Consider the following 22052-nt stretch of genomic DNA (forward strand, 5'->3'; position numbering starts at 1 on the left):
CGACTTAATGTTCCAAGTGTATCAACTAGGTTCATTCTTTCGTCTCCCGCAAGGCTCGATCCATTCTCGCGTCAATTTATTTCCTGGGCGTGCCCAAATCGTGGTACATACCCCCATTTCCATAACCCTACCATAGATCAGGTCCTTTATGTAATCACTCTTTACTTAACCTTAACACGCACATATTCCGGCCTCACTAGATATCAATCAATTTTTACCTGTCCTCTGAATTTCTTTCTGATGTGACACCACTCAGTCCGTCTAACCTCAAGTTTTACTGTCCTCCTCGTCTCTGATGTAGTTGTCCCCGGAGATGCTTGTGCAATAGATGACGCGCTTACCAGTCTTGTTATGCCTTCAATTCTTCGGACGTTCTTCATTAGCTTCTTTGCGGCTTCAGATCAATTCTTCTCTTACCTGCCCTTTCTTCTTGTAGCTCTAATCTGAGAACTCCTGACGACACCCAACTAACACTCCGTAGAACCTTACCTGAGACTCTGCCTTCTGGGTACTAACGTCTTCAGCCTAATAATCAGTTGCTCACCATTTCCGTCTGGGAGTAATCCACATGCACTGCTCGTGAGCTTGAAGGGGACTTGCCCATACTGCTCACGCATTCTTTGCCTAAAGAGCTCACCTGTGCTGCTGCAGCTTGAACCATTCTTAGAGTCTTTGTTACCAGCTCCCCACACCCTACCCAGTGCAAACTAGACAATTTCCCGAAATGTTTCTACCCTTGGATTCCAGCTGACAATGACCAGGTCATAGATCAACTCTCGGAGACATCGTCCCATCTTGTATTCAACATCGTACCTTTCGTTCTAACCCGACGATACTAGCAATCCTCGCAGTATAACACACTGGCTACACCAGGGTCAAATTCCTTCGATTGTTTCAATAGACTTTCTGTCGGCCAAAAACCGTCTTTTACAACATTCCTTAAACCAATCCTATCTATAGTCCGACTTTGAAGTACCCCCAAATCTTTCTTTACATACCCAAATAATTTTTCCACTGGTCAACTCAGTTGCCATTCATTCTCACTAACATTCACCAGATGATATCCTTTACAATCCATGGTTATTCCTTAACTGATTAACTTTCTCACTATGAGTTTCATAATCACTTGCTTCCCAATTCATCTGCCAAAAGTTTCTAATTCATTCTCAATAAGTATTACTGTTCTCAGCCTCTCAAATGGCACCTTTGAGGCAACCTCTCTATGTCCATCTCCCTCTCGGAACATTTTCAACACTGAGCCCTTCCAGTTCGTTACATGCCCAAAGCATAAGCTCGTCAGTTAAATACTCATCCTTGAGGACTCAGCCTCGAACTTGAATGCATTGATGCATTCCAGTTCTCCGTTTCCCGTACCATGGGAAATCCATCCTAACATCTCGAGTCATTCTACGTAGAAGTCATGCCCTCACCTGACCTCCTTTCAGTGGGCATCCTCTCCCTCATGTGCATACCAACTAACCTCCCTGATTCCTGTCGCCAACTCGACAACCACCTTAGCAATCAAGCTTCTTTCAAATCTCAAATTAGGTGCCCAAGCACTGTCTGGGGTTCTACCTCAACAATTGAGAATCCAACCTTGCTGCGTTCTATCAACAAAAGTACCATCTTATCGGCCAGACCTTTTCCCCTTTCTTGGCAAGACCAGAAGCCACAGAACTAATCGGGGTTCCTTTAACTCGATTATCACAAATCTATCTTCACTAATTTCCATCAAAGGAAGCACCGCCAAATGCGGCTCCAGCACTCATGCTTTGAACATCAACCATTAGGTCCTCGAACAACACGACCCTCTCCGCCGTCCACATGCAGACGATAAACTCTTGCCTCAGAGCAGCCCAAATACCTTAGACCATTCCAGATCTCAAATCCTTAAATGGGTCGCCATCAATTCCGGATACATCCGCCAGTAGAAATTCCCAAAATGAATTATCCAATTCACCAAACCCATTGATTTACACTGTTGTTACCCCCAACAGTCCAAACCAAACTTATAAGTCCACCCGTCTCCACGGTTCAAATCATGTCTTATAATCCCTTCTAACAATCATCATCTAGGTTCTTTCCAACCCATTGAGCCAGTACCTCATCCTGAGTACCAATTCCAGGCATCACCCTGCCTCAACATTTAACGCAACCCTCTAATCAGGATCTCTCATCCTCTTAACAAAGGGTGGAATTAACTCTGCCTGTCTATCGATAAATTCCTTGTCAGCTTATACTCTCCTCAAAACCCGAGGATAACACCCTTTAAGCCTTTCATATAGTACCCTTATCTGTCCACACCTCATAGTAAACCAACACTGGTAACCTTACTGTTAAAACCTCAAATCAACTCTTTCCCCAGAGAAATCCGCTGTTCTTCTATCCCATCCCAGCTAACAAACTCCACAGCTCACTCACTCTAGTGACCCTCTGCTGCTACTTTCAGGGATTACTGGAGATCTCAACTCCAACTTATATCTAAAAACCCCTCTTTAACACAATATCAGGTCCCCAAACCCTTCTAGGAACCAACAACTCGAGTTCATCCGTCAAAACCGACCAAACTCCTGAACTCAGAGGTTCACACCCTGAACCAACCCACAACTAAATCCAAATATCCACAGGTATAATGCACACACAAGCATATACTAGGTCAAATCCACAATGATATACATTTAGCTACCAGATTCTATCATCACTAAGTATATCCATACTCATCATGCTTCATACAAGCCAATATACAGATATAACATATGAATTTAATCTAGAAAATTAACCACATACACTTAATATGCGAACCATTATGCCAATATTCATCCATATGCATAATAGTATTATTCAGCATGCATCAATCTCAACATGCAATAATCAAGGGCCAGGCCCTATCAGTATCTCATGCATATGTCATTTCATTCCTCATGCTCCATATAAATAAGCAGGAAAACAGGGCATTCAAACATCTATTTAGACATGTCAATCAATCATACCAACCAACCCTGAGTCGAGCTTGTCACTGACAGCAAGCGTACATGTTCGGTCGATCTCCAGAACCAATAAACCTTGGATCGCTCTGATACCAAGTTGTAACGCCCTACTTCCTTAGAGCCGTTACTAAGTGAGTTTTAAGACAAAACAGTGTGCAATGATCTCGCTAACCGAGGTTTTCTTACGAAAGTGTGACTAATTAAAAGTTAAGGCTGTAACCTTTGATAATGCGTTGATTCAATAAAACTTCTAGTAATAAACATTTGGGATCCCAAAATAAGGTTTGAAAACTATTTACATCTTGAAATAAGTTTACAGTTGATCAGTTCTAAAAATCATAGATTATTACAGCCATTTTCAAATAAACCCCCAACCAAAGCAGTCGGGCAGGCCAAACATGTACGCGTCGCTTCACGCTCTCCGTACTCATGGTTGGTTGACTCAGTCATTGCCCTTACCTGCAACACGGAGCACCCGTGAGCCGAAGCCCAGCAAGAAAACTCATGCAAAACATAACATATGCAATTTATACAGTTTATCATAACAGATAATCCACATATAAACAAGTCAACCATTAGACTAAGCAAACACGGCCATGCCGCCCCCGAAGCCTTACCGAAGCCTGGGGTCTCGGTCATCACCGTAGGGATATCACCCGTATCCCCTGGGTCCTACCCTGACCATAAGCATCCCATGTGCTAGGTGTTACTTCCGGCTCCGTTGCCGTTCTCGGCCTTGCCGCCCTCGGCCATAGCCGTTCATATCACTATAATCACATATAGCATAAATCAAACAATATTCAAACAATTATCAATACATTTAAGTCTACACCCTAACATGTAATGCAATATAGGGCCATGCCCGGCAATCATCTCATCATGCAATATAGGGCCGTGCCCCGCAATCACACTATGGGCCCACGCCCTATCCTACGGGTGTTATAGTTTTCTTACCTGTATTCTGAGCCTCCTGATACACTCATGCCGCGAGCACGGTCCTCTAGCACGAGCCTCTCCAATATCCTAGTCACAACACACATGAATCATCCTTTAATACTAATCAATTCACAACCACTTCCCGGGACCAATCCCACACTCTCGGGACTCCCCAACAATAACACCACTCTCACGTGGTACAAATCACGGATTACAATTATCATATATATGCCCTCAGCGGGCTAAAATTACACTTATGCCCTTCAAACACAATCACGGCCTACATGTATACTAATACACATAGTCATGCATCTCAGATAAACATATAGTCAAATAACATGCTTTAAATCATATCCATGCATTTAACTCATAAAATCACACATAAATCCCAACATGCCCTCATGGCACACTAATCAAGGCCATTAAGCCTTATTAGTGAATTCGGGTCATTACAAACCTCTTTGAGCTTCTTATGGAGGTTGTCAACCTCAGCTTGAAGTTGATCTCGACGCTGGCTCACCTCCACCACTTGGTCCTTAGCGATTCACTCATTCTCTTGGGAAGCATCCTTGGCAGACTGCTCATTCTCTTGGGAAGCTGCTAGGGTGGCCTTGGTAGACCGCTCACTCTCTTGGGTCACGCCCAGGGTGGCCTTGAGTTCCTATTTCCTTGCTTGAGATTGGGCGATGTCGCAGAGCTGAGCCAGGACAGACTACAAACGGAAAATGCAAGTCAGGGTTTGTTCAAAAAAGAAAAGAAAAAGAAATACTATAGGGGAAATGAAGGTGGCTCATAGTGAGGTTCATCCCCATGGTAGACTCTAGAACATCTTCAGGAGAACACTCCTCCATAGCCCTCATGTCCTTAACATTGGCTATATATGCATGGCCCACCATATGGTTCACCATATCATATACATTCCCTCAGAATGCTTCTGGGATATTGGCCAGCTTGAGCAGTTTTATTGGGATTTGAACAGAGGGGATCTAAACGGAGGGGTCTTCACCCTAAATAACCTGAGGGACCGGAGTAGGTGCATGTTGGGGGAGAGGAGAAGGAACCTCTAGAATGGTAACGACTATTGCCAGAGCTGGTGACTGAGTTTCGTGCTGCTTCTAGGTGGAGCTGACACCTTTATCTTTCACAAGGGATTCGATGGATGCTCCAGACACGGAGGAAACATTCTTTGATACCCTTGCCTTATTGATCACAGGTCTAGCTTCAGCCCCGCCAAATTTGAAGGCGCCCTTTAGGTCCATGTCATCACCTACAAAGGAACGAGAAAAGGATTCAAATACAAGAAATGGTTAGTCAAAATAATACAAGGAAAAGAACAGAGCTAGAACCCTACCCTCCGAGCTAGAGGAGGAAACTACTTTGATCAGCTCGGGGTTACGAACCAGACTGGGTAAAACCTCTAACTCATGGAGTATTAGGGGAGGGGGAGACTCTAATATTATTATGTCTTGGATCCTATGGGGTTCGGGCTCTTCATCTAAGTTGTAAGAACTGCCTAAAACTGGGGGAAAATACGCTTTAACGTAGGGAAGGCCACATCCTACGATTCTTCACATACTCCTAAAAAATGATGGACCTAAAATGGAGGGTATTGTCTACCACTATGATGCATCAAGGATAACTATGGTCATTACAAACCACCAAGTGATCCACACATTGTTGGAGGGTCACGTTCAGGTCTGGGTCAATCGGATGTCGATTCACGAGTTTTCGTGGGTTGAATCGGACTAACCTAAAACTGGCAGCAACCCGGTCTAATTCTCTATACAGGTTACCTTGGCCAGAAATGTTGGTTGCTGCACCGGACTTAACTTGGTTGGGGTAAGGATGCTACCCCTCATCAGGAGCTATTTTCTTGCGCACCAGCAACGCCACCTCTTCTTCCTCCTCAGTGTCTTCGATGGCGGGGAGAACTTCTTGAGGATGACGGAGCTCGGGGTGCAGACCTCAGGATCTGATGGCCAACATTTGATCTTTGTGGATCAGATTATAGGCCACCATGGTAGCATCGTTCACTACCATTCAGAACTCCTTCTCCCTCGAAGGAATATGAGACAGTGTCTCGTAATGACCTCCAAGAGTCTCAGATTTCTTTGTCCTCTTGTATATAGCTGCATAAAGAAGCAACTCAGTTAGAAGAGTTAAACTCAATAAGAAAGGTATTCACGTATGAAATTTGAAATGTTTGAAAACTTATGAGGACGATTGAAGTACCGAGAAGTGCAGTTCTTGAACCCATTTGACATAAAGAACTGATCTTTATAGTCATTTTGGTGGCTGAGGAGGTCGATGAAGGAGGCCGTGCTGTGGAATTGAGTGAGGTAGTAGAAACACTCACTGCGTCCCTTCTACTCAGGGTTGGCCTTGAGGCAGAAGAAATACATGATGTCAGCCGAGGTGGGAACCTACCACTTGTGCTTCAAAAATAAATACTCCAGCCCTGCCAATAGCCGATATGAGTTTGGGGGGAGTTGGAATGGAGCCAGTTCAACGTAGTTTAAAAAGTATACGAAGTACTGGTCCAGAGGGAGGAAAGCGCCCACTTTCAGGTGCTCATCAAGCTATTCGCTGAAGTAATCCTAAAGTGGGGTGCAACTCCGCTCTCCTTCCAGCAGAGGTCATGCAACAAGACCATCGGGTCCCATCTCAATCCCGTGGCTCAGCAAAATCTTGTTCACCTTGAATTGAGTTGTTATTAGAGACATGATGTGCCCGGCCTCAAAAAGCGTCAGGGTCTACCACGATCTCCCTATCTACCACTGAGCCAAAGTGGGGAATAGGGGTTTCAGGCGCAACTTGCTTGCCCTTATTTTTTCTCTGAGAAGAAGAGCCTGCAACATTTTTCTTTTGTTGGGCCATGATATAGCTTGCCTGACGACAAAGTGGCCTAATTAATAGCGACCTAAAACAAAGCCTAGCTACGATTATAAAGGTAAGATTACCCATGGGTTTGAATTTGGTTTATTTAATCCAAAATCTATGCGAGCTAAGCTATATCCTAGCACCAACGCATGTTTCCACGTGTAGTCCTAAGCCACGCGCTATAAACTTGGGAAATCCCCTGATACTTTGGGATTCTCATGTCAGACCCACTACCTATTTCGAAGGCGGTTTAATGTAAAATCGCTAATAAAATCGTAGCCCTTAAGCTACCAACAATTGAACCTAAAAACTCTGAAAATTCCTTCCCTTCAACGAGCAACCCAGATACTTAATCATATGCCACACCCTTTCAAAACCCAAAATCTACCCATTTCTTACGCACATTTTTGCTAACCAAGCCTAATAATTTGTTTTTGGCCTATCACCAATCTCTATTAAGCCCAAACATACCAAAAGTAAGAGACTGTACTGAAAAAATTTCGAAGTAAAAGGAACTTATTGGAAATAAGAGTGAGAAATTTAAATTAAGTATAGAAACACTTACAGTTCAGATGGTTTATAAAGGGAAATAGTGATAGCTCCGATGAGAGTCGCCTGAGAACTTCTGAAGAATGGCAGAATGGTGAAGGGTTCTTAAAGTTTTGAGAAGAAAAGGGAATTTTTTTGAATGCACAGATGGTGAAGTTCAGGCCTGACCTTCCTATTTATACGTAAGCTTCGAGAATTAATCTGGGCCATCCAATCGGGTTAGCTCAGTGTCCAAAGGCCAAGATATTTACCCTTGTGGCGACAAAAAGTTAACTGGAAAAATGTCACACTCCTCGAAACCTGAACATACACCAATTATAGACGGCCACGTGTTTAACACTCGAGTAGTGGGTGGGCATGATTTTACATGACAGAAGCCTAAAAGCCCCTACTGTGCATGTCAGAAAATGACGTCATGCACGCGTAGGAGCTTGAGGGGCAAATTTTTTCCCCCAAAATAAGTGTGGATTCAATGATTCAACTAGGGGGTACAGTTGGCAGATAAACACATGGAGGAAGAAGGAGAGAAGAAGATCTAGCAAACTTCGATGTAAGTAGCTCAAGTTAAGACTTGATAGTGCCCCATGCAGATAGTCTCCAGATCACTTCCCCAGACAATAACCTAGTTCAAGACCTTTCATGGTTAGGTCACCTTCCGGATACTTTGAACTTGATCCGAACTAAATTTTGTTCACTCTTCAATCTCCAGCTTGAGAAATATGTTCAACTCATGGAAACCTGGTCACGATGCACAATGAAGGATCCTCAAATACTTGGAGGTTCCTTATATGCACATCAATGCCCAGGTTGTATTACATATTTATTGCCCGAGACAGCGAGAGTAATTTCCATAGGCAATCGTATCCCTATGTAAATGGGAAATATCTTGATTGATTGTTTACCATATTTATGCACGCGGTTACCCAAAAATGTCCAAGAATATTCACTACAAATATCAGGGACAATGGATAGGAAAAGGGACTACTTTTTATGATACTGAAACTCTACAGAAATTGTAAGAGATCAATAATATTGATATTTATTTATTTATTCTCTTGTCAATTTCAAAAAAATTCAGCAAGCATAAAATAAATTACCAACATGGTTAATAGTACTTAATTATTTTAAATCATACCATTCACAAATTTTATTACAAAATTTTAATTTACTAAAATAACATTTTAGCTTTAATTGTACAAAATAATAATCCCATTTATTATTTAATAACAATGAAATGTGACAACATTTATAATTACTTGTAAAATAATTAATTTGGAAAATTTAATTACTTTCATAAAAGTACCCTTTTTAATTTGGCGAAATTAATTAAATAATACCAATAAAATGTGACATATTTAATCTTTTTTTTTAAATATAATTTCTAGACCAAAAATTCACAATAATTGTAATTAGCTAAAAATTTGGTAAAAATACTAATTATACTCACATTTTCAATAAACCAAATTCTAGACATCTTTTTTAAAAAAAAATTCTCAACTTTTAAACTCTAAAAATCTGCACATGTCTTATTAAAGAAAAATACATTATTCATGCATGATATTCACTTCGTATTTGTCTTAGTTTTAAACAATGAAATTTTGAGACATAATTTGGTTCTCCTTTTAGATTATTAATAAATTACGATAAAATATAAAATATAAAATAAAAATCAGTAAGCATAATTTATTTTAAATATACTCATAGTCATTCTTAACCATTTTAACAAATTAACCTAACATGCTTCTATACATTTATGCATTTCAATATGACAATTAGCATGGAAATCAAATCATTAACAAAATAAAGTTACTCCATTCACACTATACCCACATAGCAGAAACCCACATAACCCAATACCTAAGAACATTACAAATAGGCATATCATACAAAATGATTTCTAAAATCAACAACAAAGAGCAACAAATTTTCATACTGAAATTTTAAGCACACCTAGGCCGAAACCCATAGCATGTTTCTAATCCTTATTGTTCCTAAAACCCAAACAAAATCCTAGCATATTTCTAAGATTACAAGTGACAACAAGGTAGGAAGAGAATTAAAACCAATCATGTTAAAAGATAAGAAATCCAAACATGTTTCTATTTTCAAAACAATGAACATACATGAAACAATATTTGTACTATACATAAGAACCCTAGGTTACCAAAACCGTAAGCACAACACATATAAAACCCTAGCATGCTTTGATTTATAATACATCACAATCATATTCCCACTTCCATGAGCATGTTTATCAATAAAAAGTTTCAACAATAAGAGCCCCAAAACATGCATTAGGCCGACTATACACCATCCAACAATCCTTATATCATAATAATGTCTCCTTTCAACAACAACTATCAAAGCATAACAAGAATTAAAATAACAACAAAACCACAACAAGGCTAAAAATTTCATATAAATCCATACTTCAAAACCAAAATCCATGATCAACACCAAATCAAACAAAATAAGAGAGAATTCATTACCTCTCTTGATTGTGGAATCAAGAATACCCTAGCAAAAGAACCTTGACACCTATAGGGATTTCGAAACACCATCACAAGGAGAAGAATGAAACAAACCCTTAGAATTTGAGTAGAAGAACTAAAATTAATAATCAAAACCAAAAGCAAATCAAGACATACCTAGGGATTGAAATCCCTCTTTCTCTTGTCTACCTTCTTCTTTCTCTTATCTCCCATGAGCTCTCTCTCTCTCTCTCTCTCTTTCTTTTCCTTTATTTTGTGCCTCACTTTCTCTCTCTAGGTCAAGCTCTCTCTCCCTCCTTCTTCTCCTCCATGTTGTCGATCACACATGAGTCCCCAAGGCTCATGCTCTTTTGCTTAAAATGAATTTACAAAAAAAAAAAAAAGAACAAATCAAAGGAAAAGATGACATACATAAATAAGGAAACACAACCTATGTGATGGGTGTCATATTCCGTATCAAATTTAAATATATTTTATCAGTCACTTATACCAGCTACTTTAGTATAGCGGTAAATAAGGGTCCAACCCACGATGACTATGATCAAAATATTATTCAAAATAACAACTAAACAGAAATTAGATAGGGGTTTTATTTTTAAAACTGTAAACATAAAATAAAATAATGATAAAAGATTATATAACTAAGGATAAAATGATATTAAAGAAATAGTCAAGAATTACTCTCCACCTTTGACAATCAATCTATCAATAATGACAAATAATACTCACTATTCCCGATTAAACTATTAACCCCACAGATAACACTTAAGCAATCAATTATCCCAGTTTCCCTATTATAATTCATTAAAGCTAAGCGCTCTAAATTAATACTTTTTACCAGTAATAAACCCATTAAGCATGCAATCTATATAACCTAGTAAAAGCATTACACTTTATGGAAACAAGTTAATCTAGGCAACAAATTCATTAAGCATGTAATTCATTTAACCTAGGTCCTATTTTTTATCACAATCAAGATACCCTTGACAATATCCTAATTGTAATTCATCACTCTACTTAAAATCCTAAATTATTAGGTGAATAACAATCCTAAGATGATAGTAGAACAATGAAAAACCCTAATTAGCGGCCGTCTAAACAAGATTTTACAAGATCCATGACAATCAAGTAGAAAAATAGAAGAAATCTAATATAAGGAATAAAAGGAATAAAATTCATCAATGCATTCAAGATCTCATGTCTAGGGTTTGGAAATAACCCTCAACTATAAAGAAAACACTCCATAATCACATTCATATGCAGAAACATAAATATTCAATGAAAATAAAGGAGTTTTAGAAAGAAAGAAAAACTAGATTGAATAATGTATATGCTGATGTATTTTCTTCTCCTCTGCTGTTCTAGCCTCTAAAATTCTCAATACAAACTTGTATTAAAAGTTAACCCTAATCCCATTTATAGTTCATTAAAAATTACATTTAAAAATCAAAATTTCAAGGAAAATATATCGCAGGCCGCAGCCACGGGACATTTTCTAGGCCAACTACTCACAGCGGCTGCGGCCAGGAAATTATGGTGGTCGCGGCCGCTAGTCTTTGACTCCTAGGTCACGACCAGTGAATCCTGGTGGGCGCGACCAAAACCCAAAATCTGCTTGCGTGCTTTTTCTTTGTAATCTTCCACTTTAAGCTCGAACATTAGGTTTAGGGACTTCTAAAACACTTCAAACTCGTCCCAAACTTCATTTTCTCGAGTCCTATCATTGCACATCAATTCCCAACGACAAAAATACATTAAATTCATCAATAATACCTTATAAAATATTTTATGGCTTAAAAATCAAAGACTCATAAAACAAATTTAAGAACAACTAAAAACACTTGAAATTAACATTATCTAAATGCGAAAGGATAACAAATACGATATCCAAAATACACTTATCATAATGCTCTCCCACTCTCTTTACAAAACAGACACTCTCCCTCTCACTCACTCTCTATATTTTGTTATGTGTTGCCTTTTCACACCACCACTCTCTAATTTTCTTACCCAAAAATAACCAAAGACAACCAATAGCAAATCACATCCCTTAATTCACTTACATATTATTCTATTGTCTCTAATTTCAAATAAATAAAAGATAACAAAAGATAATTAAGGAAATATCTTCCCTTCCTTGTTCACACTCACGCCACTCACTCTGTATTTCTTACCATTTGTCTTCTAATTTTCTCTTTTCATAGTAATAATTATAAATAAATAAATAATAGGAAAATATACACTATGTATGGAAACTAATGCATGCTCACCATGCATACCATACACATGCACACACACAAGTGCTCTAGTCCATCTCTACTAAGCATGCACCTCCTTGCACACAATCAAATCTCTAGAACTCACAAAATAAAATAATTACATAAAACAATTAACAATTTTAATTCACATAATTTCTACAAGAAAATCCAAACAATTTAATAGTAAATTCCTAACACTTAAAAATTAATAATAAAACACACAAATTAATAAAATAAATAAAAAATCTGGCGCGTTACAGCACGACAGCCAACACCTTCCAAATAGCCTCTCCAACCTTCTCTTTTTCATCTAAAAACCCTGAGATCTATAACCAATAAAAGGAAGGAAAGAAAAAGGTAATTACTCCCATTTTAACTCATCAATATTTTGCATTGATAGCAAAGGATAGAATTTACAACGAAGACATCTGTAACGCCCTACTTCCTTAGAGCCGTTACTAAGTGAGTTTTAAGACAAAACAGTGCAATGAACTCGCTAACCGAGGTTTTGAAACAAAAGTGTGACTAATAAAAAGTTAAGGCTGTACTCTTTGAAAATGCGTTGACTCAATAAAAACTTCTAGTATTTAAACAAATGGGATCCCAAAATAAGGTTTGAAAACTATTTACATCATGAAATAAGTTTACAGTTGATCAGTTACAAAATCATAGATTATTACAGCCATTTTCGAATAAACCCCCAACCAAAGCAGTCGGGCAGGCCAAACATGTACGCATCGCTTCACGCTCTCCGTACTCATGGTTGGTTGACTCAATCATTGCCCTAACCTGCAACACAGAGCACCCGTGAGCCGAAGCCCAGCAAGAAAACTCATGCAGAACATAACATATGCAACGTATACAGTTTATCATAACAGATAATCCACAATTAAACAAGTCAATCATTAGACTAAGCAAACACGGCCATGCCGCCCCAGAGCCTTACCGAAGCCTGGGGTATCGGTTCTCACCGCGAGGATAACTCATGTATCCCTTGGGTCCCACCCTGAATATAGCATCCCATGTGCTAGGTGTTACTTTCGGCCCACGGCCGCCCCGGCTTACGCCGTACTCGGCCCTTGCCGCTCATTTCATCATAATCACACATATAGTACGTTCGAAATAATCATTCACTCACATCATGATTCATTTAAGGTTTAAACATTTGCACATAATACAATCTGGGGCCATGCCCTAACCTCGGGTGTTATAGTTTTCTTACCTGCACACCGAGCCTCCTGATGCACTTAAGCCGCGAGCACGGTCCTCAAGCACGAGCCTCACCAACAACCTAGTCACAACACACAAGAAACATCCCTCAATACTAATCAACCCAAAACCACTTCCCGGGACCAATCCCGCACTCTCGGGACTTCTAAAACCTTGAAACAACACCCCGGAGACATCCCCCGAACCCCCGGAGCAAAGGCCTAAAATTGCCTAAAAATGATGCCCTGAAATTTGCCTTGTGCCGCGGCACCACATCCTTGTGCCGCGGCACCCACCAGCCAGAGGCTCCCTTGCCGCGGCACGAAAAACTTGTGTCGCGGCACGCCTTCGCAGACCCAGAATTCTGGGTTTTCTCCTGCGTTTTCTCCGAGCTAAAACCTTCCCAATTCATACTAAACCAATACCCAAACCCCAAAATCAATTTCAAACATCAAATAGACCATATAACAACCCATAACTCAAGATTCAAGCTCAAAACATCAATACACCCAAGATTCACACCCATTGATTCCTATTTTCAGCAACTCATCCCAAAACTCAAACAACTAACTCAAGCTCTAGATTTTACAATTCAAAACAGAAATCAAAACTTAGGTATGTATAAAGCTCTTACCTCCAATGGAGAATCCACACAAGGCTTGCTTGACCCCTTCGTAGACTCCCACTTCTCCTTCTCTTCTTCTTCTTCTTCTTCTTCTTCTTCTTCTTCTTCCTCATGCCCTAGCTTTTCCCTCTCATTTCTCTTCTCTTCAAACTCTATCAAGACTAAACATAAATAAGCCCCAAACCGTACACCCCATATACACAGCCCAAATTTGTCTATTAACCTTGCCAAATGACCACTTTACCCTTCCTTGCCTATCTTTTCCTACTTAAACCTCAAGGGCACTTAAGTCCTTTCATTTCTATTTCATTTCTACCATTTTCTCTCTAAAAGTTGTTACTCTCAGCAGTAACTAATGGTTACCCAGGTTACTAAATCTCCAATAACCATTACCCGTTAAATCTCAACTTAACCATAAAATTCCCGAGGTACCCCTAGGCTCCTCCCGAGCCGGGTACAGAAATCCCGTTGCAACTCTTGAGTTAACTAGCTCTCTAGGACCGTCTCGGCACGTGCATCACAATAAAACAACCACACCCACGTGGTACAATTCACAGAATACAATTATCACATATCAATACCGTTATGCCAATCATGGCCAAAATTACATTTACGCCCTTCTAACACGATCCGGGCCTACATGCATACTAGTATACATAGTCATGCATCTCAGATAAACAAATAGTCAAATAACATGCTTTAAATCATAACCATGCATTAAATTCATAAAATCACACATAAATCCCAACCTGCCCTCCTGGCACACTAATCAAGGCCCTTAAGCCTTATTAGCGAATTTGGGTCGTTACAACTATCCCCTCCTCATAAAAATTTCGTCCTCGAAATTTATCCAACATATCAGTCAATAAACCTGCAGCTCTTGGCCATAACTTCTAAGGTCCACCGCCTTTACTTTACTTTTCAACAACAGTCTTACAGGAGTAACAATCTTGCCTCACAAGATCTTGTCTCACGGCCATACTCTCGATAGCCTTTCGCTACACCGCAACCCTGCCGAAGCCCAGGGTCTGCCTAGGTTACAATGACCAATTCATTGTCTTATTCCTGATTCCAGAGATCCTCAAACGTCATCACCTCTACTAGGTGGGATCAGCTTGTAGGCCCCGCTGGCCTAACACTTAATACAACTTCAGAATTTTAGGCTGAATTAAGAGTCAGAACTCTCCCTTCGTCCTCTGAACACCTTACAGATCCTCGTTTGTTATTACGCAGAGACGCAGCTCTTTCCTTCCGGAACTTTATTTCCTCATAAATTAGCAATTTACCAGCTCTTTAATCTTTCAAAATAGGCAGACACTCCTGCCTTAAGAAGTTTTAACGACTTCTTTGGCTTTCACTCTGAACTAAAGCCAAACTGTAGCATTCACTATCCTTCACCTCTTACCAAGCCCTATGTCGCGTTACATTAATCAAGACACCAGCAATTGCCACCACGACTAATCCATCAGGGATTACACTTCCCTTAATACCTCAAGTATTCGCCTACTCAGCGCTCAACTCGATAAGACATTTGATAACTTTCAGACTGCCAATCACTTGCAATCAACTGATAATTCCAGGTTCCCGCTCTGTTCTTTTTGTCCTCTAAATCCATTCCAACAATTTAAAATACTCTTGGGTCTCAATTCCGTATCATCAACGTTTTACCCTGCTACCAGTTCCCCTGAACCAACTACATCAACTCAAACCACCGAGTTAAAACTTTTCATGTCCAATCACTTTACTCAAGGTCCAAAGTGGTCTATTCCCGTGATACACTACCACATCACCTAACCCCTCAGGGTCCAAAGGAAAACACAAGATTCCGCCACCCGCTCGACCCTCCCGGTACGACGTACCCTAGGAGGTGGAATGATGTCCATACAGAACCCTCATTCAAAACCAAATCCTAACTGGATCCTTCACTCGATCCTGGTATCCTACTTGTACCACCATGACAGGGTCCTTCCCTGTTTCAACTCAAGCCAACACTTTGAATTCCATAGCTCAGTGACACCCACCAGCTAACCATTGCCTACTAACATTATGCCAATCTCAGTCGTTGCCTTGTCCATTCTATTACAATTTATGGCGTTATCCCTTGACTTATACATGCCTCACAGCTAGGAGTTCCGCCTCCAATTACATCGCCCTTCTTTCAATCAAGGATTTCAAACACTGATCATCCGTCTGTTACTTTTCACCGCACTGAGTCTCAATGATAACCTTTCTTACTAATACTCAAGACTTAAGTTCCTTATGCCATACACAACGGTCGACTTAATGTTCCAAGTGCATCAACCATGATCCATTCTGTCGCCTCCCGCAAGGTTTAATCCATCCTCGCATCAATTCAATCCTGGGCGTGCCCAACCCGTGATGCACTCTCACATCTTCATAACCTTACCATAGATCAGGTCCTTTATGAAATCACTCTTTACTTAACCAAAACACACGCAAATTCCATCATCGTCCGTAACCAATCAAATCTTACCTTGTCTTCTGAATTTCTTTCTGATTTGACACCACTTAGTCCATCTAACCTCAAACTTTACTGTTCTTCTCATCTCTGATGTAGTAATCTTCGGAGGTGCTTATGCAGTAGATGACGCGCTTACCAGTCTTGTTATGCCTTCAATTCTTTGGATGTTCTTCATTAGCTTCCTTGCGGCTTCAGATCAAATCTCATCATACCTGTCCTTTCTTCTTGTAGCTCTATTCTGAATACTCTTGACGACTCCCAAACTAACACTCCGTAGAACCTTACCTGAGACACCGCCTTCTGGGTACTAACGTCTTCAGCCTAATAATCAGTTGCTCACCATTTCCGTCTGGGAGTAATCCACATGCACTGCTCGTGAGCTTGAAGGGGACTTGTCCATACCGTTCACGCATTCTCCGCCTAAAGAATTTACCTGTGCTGCTGCAGCTTGAACAGTTCCAGAATCCTTGTTACCAATTCCTCACACCCTACCCGGTGTCACCTAATCAATTCACGAAAAGTCTTTATCCTTCGTTTCCAACTGGTAAAATCCAGGTCCTAGATCAACTCTTCGAGACATCGTCCCATCTTGTATCCAACATTAAACTTTTGTTCTAACCCGATGATGCCAACAATCCCCGCAGTATAGCACACTGGCTACACCAGGCTCAGATTCCTTCGATTGCTTCAATAGACTTTCTGTCGGCCAAAACCGTCTTTTACAACATTCCTTATACCGATCCTATCTGTAGTCTGACCTTGAAGTATCCCCTAAATCTTTCTTTACATACCCACGTAATTTTTCCACTGATCAGCTCTGTCTCCTTTACGTACTCCAGATGATATCCTCAACAATTCATCTGCCAGAGTTTCTAATTCCTTCTCAATAAGTATTACTGTCCTCGGCCTCTCAAATGGCACCTTTGAGGCAACCCCCCTATGTCCATCTCCCTCTCGGAACATTCCCAACACCGAGCCCTCCCAGTTCGTTACATGTCCAAAGCATAAGCTCGTCAGTTAAATACTCATCCTTGAGGACTCAGACTCGAACCTCGAATGTATCGATGCATTCCAGTTCTCCGTTTCCCGCACCATGGGAAATCCATCCTAACATCTCGAGTCATTCTACGTAGAAGTCATGCCCTCACCTGGCCTCCTCTCAGGTGGCATCCTCTTCCTCATGCATACCAATAACCTCCCTGGTTCCTATCGCCATCTTGACAACCACCTTAGTAACCAAACTTCTTTCAAATCTCAAATTAGGTGCCCAAGCACTGTCTGGGGTCCTTTCCCCTCAAAAGTGAGAATCCGACCTCACTGCGTTCTATCACCACAAGTACCATCTTATCAATCAGACTTTTCCCCCTTTCTGGCAAACTAGAAGCCATAGAGCTATCCGGGGTCCCTTTAACTTGATTATCACAAATCTATCCTTACTAATTCCATCAAAGGAAGCACCGCCCTTGCGGCTCTATCACTCATGCTCTAAACATCAACCATCAGTTCCTCGAACAACATGGCCCTCTCCGCCATCCACATGCAGACGATAAACTCATACCTCAGAGCAGCCCAAATACCTTAGACTATTCCCGATCTTAAATCCTTAAATGGGTCGTCATCAATTCCGGATACATCCATCAGTATAACTTTCCGAAATGAATTACCCAGATCACCAAACCCATTGATTTACACTGTTGTTACCCCCAACAGTCCAAGCCAAACTTATAAGCCCACCAATCTCCATGGTGCAAATCATGTCTTTAAAATCTCTTCTAACCTTTCATCATATAGGTCCTTCCAAACCCATTAAGCCAGTACCTCAGCCCGAGTACCAAATCCGGGTACCTCTCTGCCTCAACATTAACACGACCCTCTAATCAGGATCCCTCATCCCCTTAACCAAGGGTGGAATTAACTCTGCTCGTCTATTGATAAATCCCTTGCCAACTCGAGCTCTCCTCAAAACCCGAGGATAACACCCCTTAAACCTCTCATGTAATACCTTTATCTGTCCATACCTCACAGTAAACCCACACTGGTAACCTTACTGTTAACACATCGGAATCAGCTAGTTTCCCTAAAGGAATCCACTGTTCTTCTATCCCATCTCAACTAACAAACTCCACAGCTAACTCACACACTAGTGATCCTCTGCTGCTACTTTCAGGGGTAACTGGAGATCTCAATTCCAACTTATATCTAAAACCCCCTTTCAACACAATATCACGTCCACAAAACCCTTCTAGGAACCAACAACTCAAGTTCATCCGTCAAAACCGACCAAACTCCTGAACTCAGAGGTTCATACTCTGAACCAACTCACAACTAAATCCAAATATCCACAGGTATAATGCACACACAAGCATATACTAGGTCAAATCCACAATGATATACGTTTAGCTACCAGATTCAATCATTACTAAGTAAATCCATACTTATCATGCTTCAAACAAGCCAATATACAAATATAACTAATGAATTAAATCCAGAAAATTAACCACATACACTCAATATGCGAACCATTATGCCAATATTCATCCACATACATAATAGTATTATTCAGCATGCATCAATCCCAACATGCAATAGTCAAGGGCCAGGCCCTATCAGTATCTCATGCATATGTCATTTCATTCCTCATGCTCCATATAAATAAGCAGGCAAACAGGCATTCAAACATATATTTAGACATGTCCATCACTCATACCAACCAACCCTGAGTCGAGCTTGTCACTGACAGCGAGCGTACATGTTCGGTCGATCTCCAGAACCAATAAACCTTGGCTCGCTCTGATACCAAGTTGTAACGCCCTACTTCCTTAGAGCCGTTACTAAGTGAGTTTTAAGACAAAACAGTGCAATGAACTCGCTAACCGAGGTTTTGAAACAAAAGTGTGACTAATAAAAAGTTAAGGCTGTACTCTTTGAAAATGCGTTGACTCAATAAAAACTTCTAGTATTTAAACAATTGGGATCCCAAAATAAGGTTTGAAAACTATTTACATCATGAAATAAGTTTACAGTTGATCAGTTACAAAATCATAGATTATTACAGCCATTTTCGAATAAACCCCCAACCAAAGCAGTCGGGCAGGCCAAACATGTACGCATCGCTTCACGCTCTCCGTACTCATGGTTGGTTGACTCAATCATTGCCCTAACCTGCAACACAGAGCACCCGTGAGCCGAAGCCCAGCAAGAAAACTCATGCAGAACATAACATATGCAACGTATACAGTTTATCATAACAGATAATCCACAATTAAACAAGTCAATCATTAGACTAAGCAAACACGGCCATGCCGCCCCAGAGCCTTACCGAAGCCTGGGGTATCGGTTCTCACCGCGAGGATAACTCATGTATCCCTTGGGTCCCACCCTGAATATAGCATCCCATGTGCTAGGTGTTACTTTCGGCCCACGGCCGCCCCGGCTTACGCCGTACCCGGCCCACGGCCGCCCCGGCTTACGCCGTACTCGGCCCTTGCCGCTCATTTCATCATAATCACACATATAGTACGTTCGAAATAATCATTCACTCACATCATGATTCATTTAAGGTTTAAACATTTGCACATAATACAATCTGGGGCCATGCCCTAACCTCGGGTGTTATAGTTTTCTTACCTGCACACCGAGCCTCCTGATGCACTTAAGCCGCGAGCACGGTCCTCAAGCACGAGCCTCACCAACAACCTAGTCACAACACACAAGAAACATCCCTCAATACTAATCAACCCAAAACCACTTCCCGGGACCAATCCCGCACTCTCGGGACTTCTAAAACCTTGAAACAACACCCCGGAGACATCCCCCGAACCCCCGGAGCAAAGGCCTAAAATTGCCTAAAAATGATGCCCTGAAATTTGCCTTGTGCCGCGGCACCACATCCTTGTGCCGCGGCACCCACCAGCCAGAGGCTCCCTTGCCGCGGCACGAAAAACTTGTGTCGCGGCACGCCTTCGCAGACCCAGAATTCTGGGTTTTCTCCTGCGTTTTCTCCGAGCTAAAACCTTCCCAATTCATACTAAACCAATACCCAAACCCCAAAATCAATTTCAAACATCAAATAGACCATATAACAACCCATAACTCAAGATTCAAGCTCAAAACATCAATACACCCAAGATTCACACCCATTGATTCCTATTTTCAGCAACTCATCCCAAAACTCAAACAACTAACTCAAGCTCTAGATTTTACAATTCAAAACAGAAATCAAAACTTAGGTATGTATAAAGCTCTTACCTCCAATGGAGAATCCACACAAGGCTTGCTTGACCCCTTCGTAGACTCCCACTTCTCCTTCTCTTCTTCTTCTTCTTCTTCTTCTTCTTCTTCTTCTTCTTCCTCATGCCCTAGCTTTTCCCTCTCATTTCTCTTCTCTTCAAACTCTATCAAGACTAAACATAAATAAGCCCCAAACCGTACACCCCATATACACAGCCCAAATTTGTCTATTAACCTTGCCAAATGACCACTTTACCCTTCCTTGCCTATCTTTTCCTACTTAAACCTCAAGGGCACTTAAGTCCTTTCATTTCTATTTCATTTCTACCATTTTCTCTCTAAAAGTTGTTACTCTCAGCAGTAACTAATGGTTACCCAGGTTACTAAATCTCCAATAACCATTACCCGTTAAATCTCAACTTAACCATAAAATTCCCGAGGTACCCCTAGGCTCCTCCCGAGCCGGGTACAGAAATCCCGTTGCAACTCTTGAGTTAACTAGCTCTCTAGGACCGTCTCGGCACGTGCATCACAATAAAACAACCACACCCACGTGGTACAATTCACAGAATACAATTATCACATATCAATACCGTTATGCCAATCATGGCCAAAATTACATTTACGCCCTTCTAACACGATCCGGGCCTACATGCATACTAGTATACATAGTCATGCATCTCAGATAAACAAATAGTCAAATAACATGCTTTAAATCATAACCATGCATTAAATTCATAAAATCACACATAAATCCCAACCTGCCCTCCTGGCACACTAATCAAGGCCCTTAAGCCTTATTAGCGAATTTGGGTCGTTACAACATCCTAAAATGGAAACTTCAAGCTCTTTCTCTCTCTCCCTTTCACACGCACACACCTCCCACTATCTCTCTTCCTTTGAACGATGTAATCACTCACACACACTGTCACATTTTCCCCAAATTAATTTACCCAAAATAGCTAGAGTCACGACCCTCAAAACATACAAGACCAAATCATGCAGAAATTTAAAACTTTTTACTTATTGAAAATCCATATAAAAAAACTTTTAAAAGATCATGTGCGCACATTTTTAGTTTTAGCAAACAGAATTACAACTACTCTTTTACAGAGCTAAAGCAAAACAAATGTCATAAAAGAAATAACAAGCTCCCAACGTTTCTTTTCAAAATGATGTTCCATCAAAACCTCCCAGGTCAAGCCACATGTACATATCCACAAGCAGACTCCGACGCTTACTGCTTGTTGCAGATTTTATAACTACGCAAGTATACGTAATCACAATCTGTAATAAATCTCGATAAGAACGAGTATTGTCCCACGAAGACTTATTTATCAATTACCAAATAATTAATTTCTAGTTTCTATTTTTTTAATGAAAAAATGAATTTGTGAAATTTGA

Source organism: Humulus lupulus, chromosome 5 (assembly GCF_963169125.1).
Source record: "Humulus lupulus chromosome 5, drHumLupu1.1, whole genome shotgun sequence".
NCBI lineage: Eukaryota > Viridiplantae > Streptophyta > Magnoliopsida > Rosales > Cannabaceae > Humulus > Humulus lupulus.